A 6,451-nucleotide genomic window follows, 5' to 3' on the forward strand; every position below is an offset into this window, starting at 1 on the left:
AAAGTTATACTAAATTTACTTCTATATATATTAATTACTATATATTATATATTTTTTGTATTCCTACTGTCAGTTTTATTATCTAAGTTTATATTTACACTTATATACTAGTTACCGTATATGTACACTTATGTCCTAGTTACCTTATATATACACTTATGGCCTGCTGGCCTACTTACAATATACACTTAGCCTAGGTTACTGTTAGTAAGATTTTTTTTTTTTTTTTTTTTTTTTTTCCTTTTTGTAGTCAATATTATATAATTTATCCTAATTAATTTGGTACACATGTAAAATTATTTTGCACACGTTTTGTAATATGTAATTAATACTATTTAATTTAACACTAACTTTATATGTTTATGTACACCCTATTTCTTTACTGAAACTAATTTCTTCACACGCCAAAAGTTTTCAACATATCGAGCACACTCTCAGTGACGGCTGCGTCTCTGTGATGAATCGCCATCTTGAGACTGTGCTCGAGTATTTCCTTGTCCGTGGTCTCCACTGCCCTCGCCACAAAGCGACCAATTGCGTCGTCTCTGTCGTCGGTGTAATAGACACAGGTGTTGGTGTGTCTAGTCACCGCGACTACAGCGTGCGAAACGCTGTCGTGGATCCTGAGCCTCCTCGTCTTCGTCTGGAGGACTATGACGTCCTCGTAGGTCTGGCCCTGCGCCTCGTGGATGGTTAAGACGCGCGATCCCTCCCCGGATCCGTATCCCTGGTCAGTCAGCAACCTCTTCTCCTCTTGCGTAAAGACCAGGTATAAGGTCCGGTCTCTTCCTGCAGGAATACGCGCGCCCGTGAGGCTCTCCACTCGCAAAGATCGGATCTTTGAGCTTGAGCTGTACACGTCCTTATAAACTTCGCTGATGGCAAGGGCGACGTCTTTGGGATTACGATGCGTGCATGACAACTCGCACGAGATGGTTGTTGTCTGGGTTGGTCTGCAGTACCGCATTTCGAACAGGTTGTCCCTGTCGATGTACGGCAGCTGGTTTATGTCTCCGATGAGGACCACCTTCTGTGCTCCCGATAGTCGGGCGGCCATTACTATGGCTCCGAAGTGGTTCATGAGGGCCTCGTCCACCGTTAGGCGGTTGATTTTTGAGCCCTCTTTGAAACCATTAACTAGTACGGAGGCCATAGTACGCACCTTTTGCTTGGCTTTGTTGCCGTAGCGGTGCGCCAGTTTTTCTTTCAAGTCTTTGGCCGCCTCGACTGTGGTCGTAATCACGACCTCCGTGTCCTCATCGAAGTCCCCGACTATGCGAGTTGTCTTGCCGCATCCCGGTACCCCGTTTATCCACTCCAGTGATGGTAGTTCCCAGGGCACGGTCAGTAAGCCGTCCCGGTCGCCTGAGATGGTTTTCGCCATCCGTAGCATCCGGTCTCCCAGCATTACCTTCGTGCATCTGGCCACTACCACCACTGGGTCCCCTTCAGGTGTTTCGAAGGTTTGTGGCTCCTCGTCATTCCCCTCCGACTCGACTGCGCTCACGAAGCCTGCAGTGCTGTTATACGCTGCCATATACCTACCCGACATCTTGCCCTTGAGTGTTTGTCGGGTTTCACTGTTATATATGGCCGCTTCGGCTTCCTCGAGTTCCACCTCCAGTAATCTTTGGTGATCATACTGGTAGGCCTGCATGATCTTTTTGCAGGTGGCAAGGCTTACCTCGCGGTTTGCCTTTATTATCGCCAGGAACTCGATTAGGGCGTTCTCCGCATGTTGTAGTGGTGTGGTCGCAGGTCGAAGTCTCGGCGGTGTTACATGTCCCATGTCGGCCTTAGTACGAGCGGCCGGTGACGCCTCTGGGTGCCTCGGACTACTGTCTCTGGTGAACCTGCTCAGCGCCGCCGATTGCCGCTCAGCCTGTCCAGTCTTTTTGGGAGAGAGGTGATGCGGGAGCTTGCCTGGTTTTGGGGAGATGGTTGCGTGGATAAAGGTCGCCAGTGGCATCGAGCTCAGTTCAGGTGTAGCCTTTGCCTTAATTCGCTCTGCCTTCTGGGTCTCGATCCGTTGCTGTAGGCGCTCCGAGCCGCTGAGCGTGGACTCGTCGACAGCCGGAGATGCAGGAGGTGTCGGTGTTATGGATTTCGGTCTTAGATATCCGAGATCCTCCCCCCTGTCTTCGTAGACTATGACCTCACTGTACTTGGAGGCCATTAGGCAACCGTACCTATCAGATACGTCACCTCTATCATATCCGACCCTCATCGAATCCACGCTAATTCTTTTGGGGACTCCACCGGGGGTCTCGCTCAACCGGCGTAACCACACACTAGACTGCGCGAAGGGGGACGTCTCTCCCCACTCGAACAACGCGATGCATTTGTTGTTCAAACGCACCAGACGGTAGGTCGAGTCGCCCTCCCGTTCTTGCGATAGCGCTGTGATTTTAGTGCGCTTTATACTTGTCTTTTGCGTGCTACCCTTTAACAGTAAAGCGAGCCCCGGCGAAATCGCCAGCCGATCGCGTCCTTCGGAACGACAGAAACTTATTCCCATCCTCTCTACTTCGCTGTCCATGAACAGAGCCACGCATTTGGTTTTAATTCCCACTTCTTCGCTTCCGTTCCCTTCGCTAAGCGAGGATTGTGTCATCCCGCTGTGGGTCGGTTGCGGAGGTGCGTTTTGGTCGGCTCTATTCCTGAACAGCTTCTGCAGCGAGGAGGGCATGGCCTTTGTTATTTGACCCAGAAGGGTGCGGCCAGGAGTCATCCGCGGACCCGTTGAGCTGTTACTCTGGGTGGCTTGTTGGACACAGTTTTGTTGTGTTTGTGGTTGTGCGTTGTGTGTTTGGGCGTGTGTTGCGTGTGTGTGTGTTGCGTGGTCGACGGTGTTAGCGCTCTGCGTAGGTATTACAGCAGGTGGTGGAGCGGTCGTGCTGTTCCTTTTTGTGGCTATATTGACGGCCTTTCTCGCGAATGTGAGGAAGACAGTTCTGTTTGTTTCGCTCTCCAGGATGGTATGGAGCGAGGTCTGCTCAAGTTTGGTCTGGAGTTTGAGTTCCAGATCCAGCCTATCCTTACTGAATCTCGGACAGTCCAGTATAACATGCAGAACTGTCTCCTCACAATTCGGATCGCAGATACACGAAGGACTGTCAGTGAGGTGGAATCTGTGGAGATACGCCGCAAATCCTCCGTGGCCGGTCAGAATTTTTGTGTCGACAGCTGTTGGTGCCGATTTCCTTACCAGCCTGCAAGCGGTCTTTACATCCGGTAGGAATATTTTCGTGACCGAGCCCGTCTCCGAAGAATTGTATCTTTCCTGCCACATCCTGACAGTCTCTTCCCTGATCTGCCTTCTGACATACGAGACGGGTACTCTGTCGTAGTCAGGTGCCGTCTTTTTTGTCAAGGCCGCTTTTTTGGCCAACCCGTCCGCTCTCTCATTGCCCGGTGTTCCAACATGGGCCCTCAACCAAAAGAACCGCACTGTCTTATTCTCCTCCCGGAGCTGTCTGATTCGACTCTTCATTTCCAGGGCCAGAGGGTGAGTCACTGAGGGGCTCCTCAGCAGATCTAAAGATGACCTCGAGTCGCTCAGGATGTTAATGGAGCGTGACTTTGAGGTTTTTGCCATGTCCACGGCTCTGAAGAGTGCGTACATCTCCGATTGAAAGACAGTGTTGTGCGGCTCTAACCGGAAAGTAGAGTATCTTACTTCCCTGCCTTGGTCCCAGCATGTGAGGGCAGCTCCTACTTTACCCTCTATTTTACTACCGTCGGTAAAGATGAGGGGCCCGACGATGTTGTGTTCTTCAAGGACTTCGGGGTTCAGATTCTCTAAGCGCTCGTACTCTGTTGTCATGAGTAGGGAAGGGTGGGGATTTTGCATTGGTCCCACCCTGCGCTCTAGCTCTCTTCCCGGTGGAAGAAGATCCGTGCTGTGGCCTTTTTTGGTTTTGAATAGTATGGCCGCCTCTCGAACGCGAAGGTCTAACGGGAGCAGGCCGGTGAGGACTAGTGCCGATGTCAGAGACACCGTTCTGTACGCCCTGCACATTTTTTGTGCAAATCCTCTCTGCAGTGAGTCTAGCTGCTTCCTTATCGATAGCTTCTCTGCTGCAGGGGACCATACGCTCGCTGCGTACAGAACGATGGGCTCTATCACCGCCACATATATGGTCCGTACGATCTCCCCATTCAGACCCCAACTCACTCTCGCCGCGCGCGCAAGCTGTTTATAAATGTCCGCCGCTTTTTTACATACGGCGGATACGTGCGCGTTGAAAGTGAGCTTTGAGTCCAAAATGAGCCCCAGCAGTTTTATTTTATCTACAAGCCTCAGTCGAGTGCCGGACATATGGATTATGGGGGTGTCGTATTTGAGTTTTTTAGTGAGCACCATCGCATTGGTTTTGTGCGCGGCGAAGCTCAGCTTATTACGTATACCCCACTCTTGTACGGCCGCTAAGGTGGTTTCGGCTGAGGTCTGTAGGTTGCTGGTTTTTTGGCTGGAGAAAACGAGGACAACGTCGTCCGCAAAGGCCTGACAGTAAACTCCCATCGCGCTGATCTCTCTCAGAAGCGAATCCAGTATGAGGTTCCAGAAGGTCGGCCCGCCAATGGATCCTTGGACACAACCCTTCGTGGTCTCCTTTTCACTGGTCGCTCTGGCGTAATTTACGATGACCTTTCGGTCCTGGAGGTATGAGGCGACCATAGCGTATAGATTTCTCGGGCAATGCTTGTCCACTAGCTGTTTTTTGAGAGCCGGCCACCATGCATTGTCGAAAGCGCCCTCTATGTCAAGCGATACCAGAAGTACTATCTTCTTGGACTTAATTTCTTGCCTGATATGCTCGACGAGATCGTAGAGGGCGTCTTCCGTTCCCCTCTGTGGCATGAATCCGTACTGGCTTCGGTGCAGCGTGGGGAAGAGTCTCCACTGAAGTCTACCTATAAGCATTTTCTCAACTGTCTTTCCTAGGATTGACAGGAGTCCTATAGGTCTATAGGACTTCGGGTGGGTGTAGTCCTCTTTGGCTGGTTTGCGGAGGATGCGTACGTGGGCGACTTTCCACTGCTTGGGGAAGTGGGACAGCGATAGGCATTTGTTCGCCAGCGCTAGGAATAACTCCCTGTTGCAGTTTATTGCCGCCGCGCATATATCCGACGTTAACCCGTCTGGGCCTGGAGCTTTTTTGGGATTTTGGCTCAAAAGAACCTGTTCCAGCTCTGCGGCCGTAAACGGCGGGTCGTCGTCGGACAGATCTTCTAACTCCGCGGGAGTTCTGCCTTCTACGGCCTCTCGGATCTGTTTGTGATGGGCGGTTTCGGTCTCTACAGAGTCGTCAGGGTAGAACGTATTTGCTAGGAGTTTAGCCGACTGTTCTGGTGACAGTGTTTCGCCTGATTCGTTCCTTAGCAATGCGTCCTCGTGTCTACGAGAGGTCTTCCTGATGACTCTGTAGATGCCGTCCCACACGCTTTCACGGTCCTGTGCCGTGCAGAAGTCTTTCCAGCTCTGAGTGGCTGCTTCGTCTGCCGCCTGTTTATATTTTTCCTTGGCCCGTACGTATTCTTCGATGACGCCAGCCCTTCTGCAGGGTGCAGCATTTCTGATGCGACGTTTGGCTCTTAGTTGCTCCCTTTTCAGGGAATCTAGCTCTACCGACCACCAGGGCGGTCGGGGGTCGCCTTTCCAAGGTTTTATCTTCGGGATGGTACTCTCGCACGTGCGGTGAATGATCGCGACGTATTTTGCGATTATTCCATCGAGATCGTCCTTGTTCGAGACATTTAGGACGGCTTCCAGAGTGACGCTTTCTTCCGCGAGGCCGGTTGTTAGGGTAGCGGAGAAATCTGTCCATCGCGCCTTTTTGGTGTTGTATCTGCGCGTCGAGATTGGGTCCAATGGTTTCAAAGGCCCCTCAGTGCGCAGACTAAACGTAATGGCGTTGTGATCAGATGTGATCAGATTTCGTTCCACTCGCCAGGTTTCCAGTCTCGCGAGAAGGGATTGACTGGTTAGAGTCAGGTCTACGCAACTCGAGTATAGCCTGTCTCCTCTGTAAGTCTCGAACGTAGGAACTTCCCCGCTGTTATGGATATGGAGGTCCATCTCGGTGATAAATCTATGGAGTTGTGCTCCTCGATGGTCTTCGGAGCTGCTGCCCCACCAGTGGCTCCAGGCATTGACGTCACCGGCCACTATGTGATGGTGTGTGGGGAACTTCGCGGTAGCCGTTCTCACTTGTTTAAGGTATGGTTCCATGTCTTGGTCCCTTGGTTCGAAGTAGACGGACAGTATGCCAAGCTCGAGTCGGCCGGCCTTTACTAAGACGGCGGCCACGTTCTCGGTGACAATTTGGGGGTCATGAATGACTTCCACGTTGTCACCGAACACGATAATCGCCGCCTTTACTGGTTTCTGGCGGCCCAGGGTGCACTGGATGATCTTCGTGCCAGGGTATTGCCTCATTTCGCCCGT

The sequence above is a fragment of the Melitaea cinxia genome, chromosome 16 (genome assembly GCF_905220565.1).
Source record: "Melitaea cinxia chromosome 16, ilMelCinx1.1, whole genome shotgun sequence".
NCBI lineage: Eukaryota > Metazoa > Arthropoda > Insecta > Lepidoptera > Nymphalidae > Melitaea > Melitaea cinxia.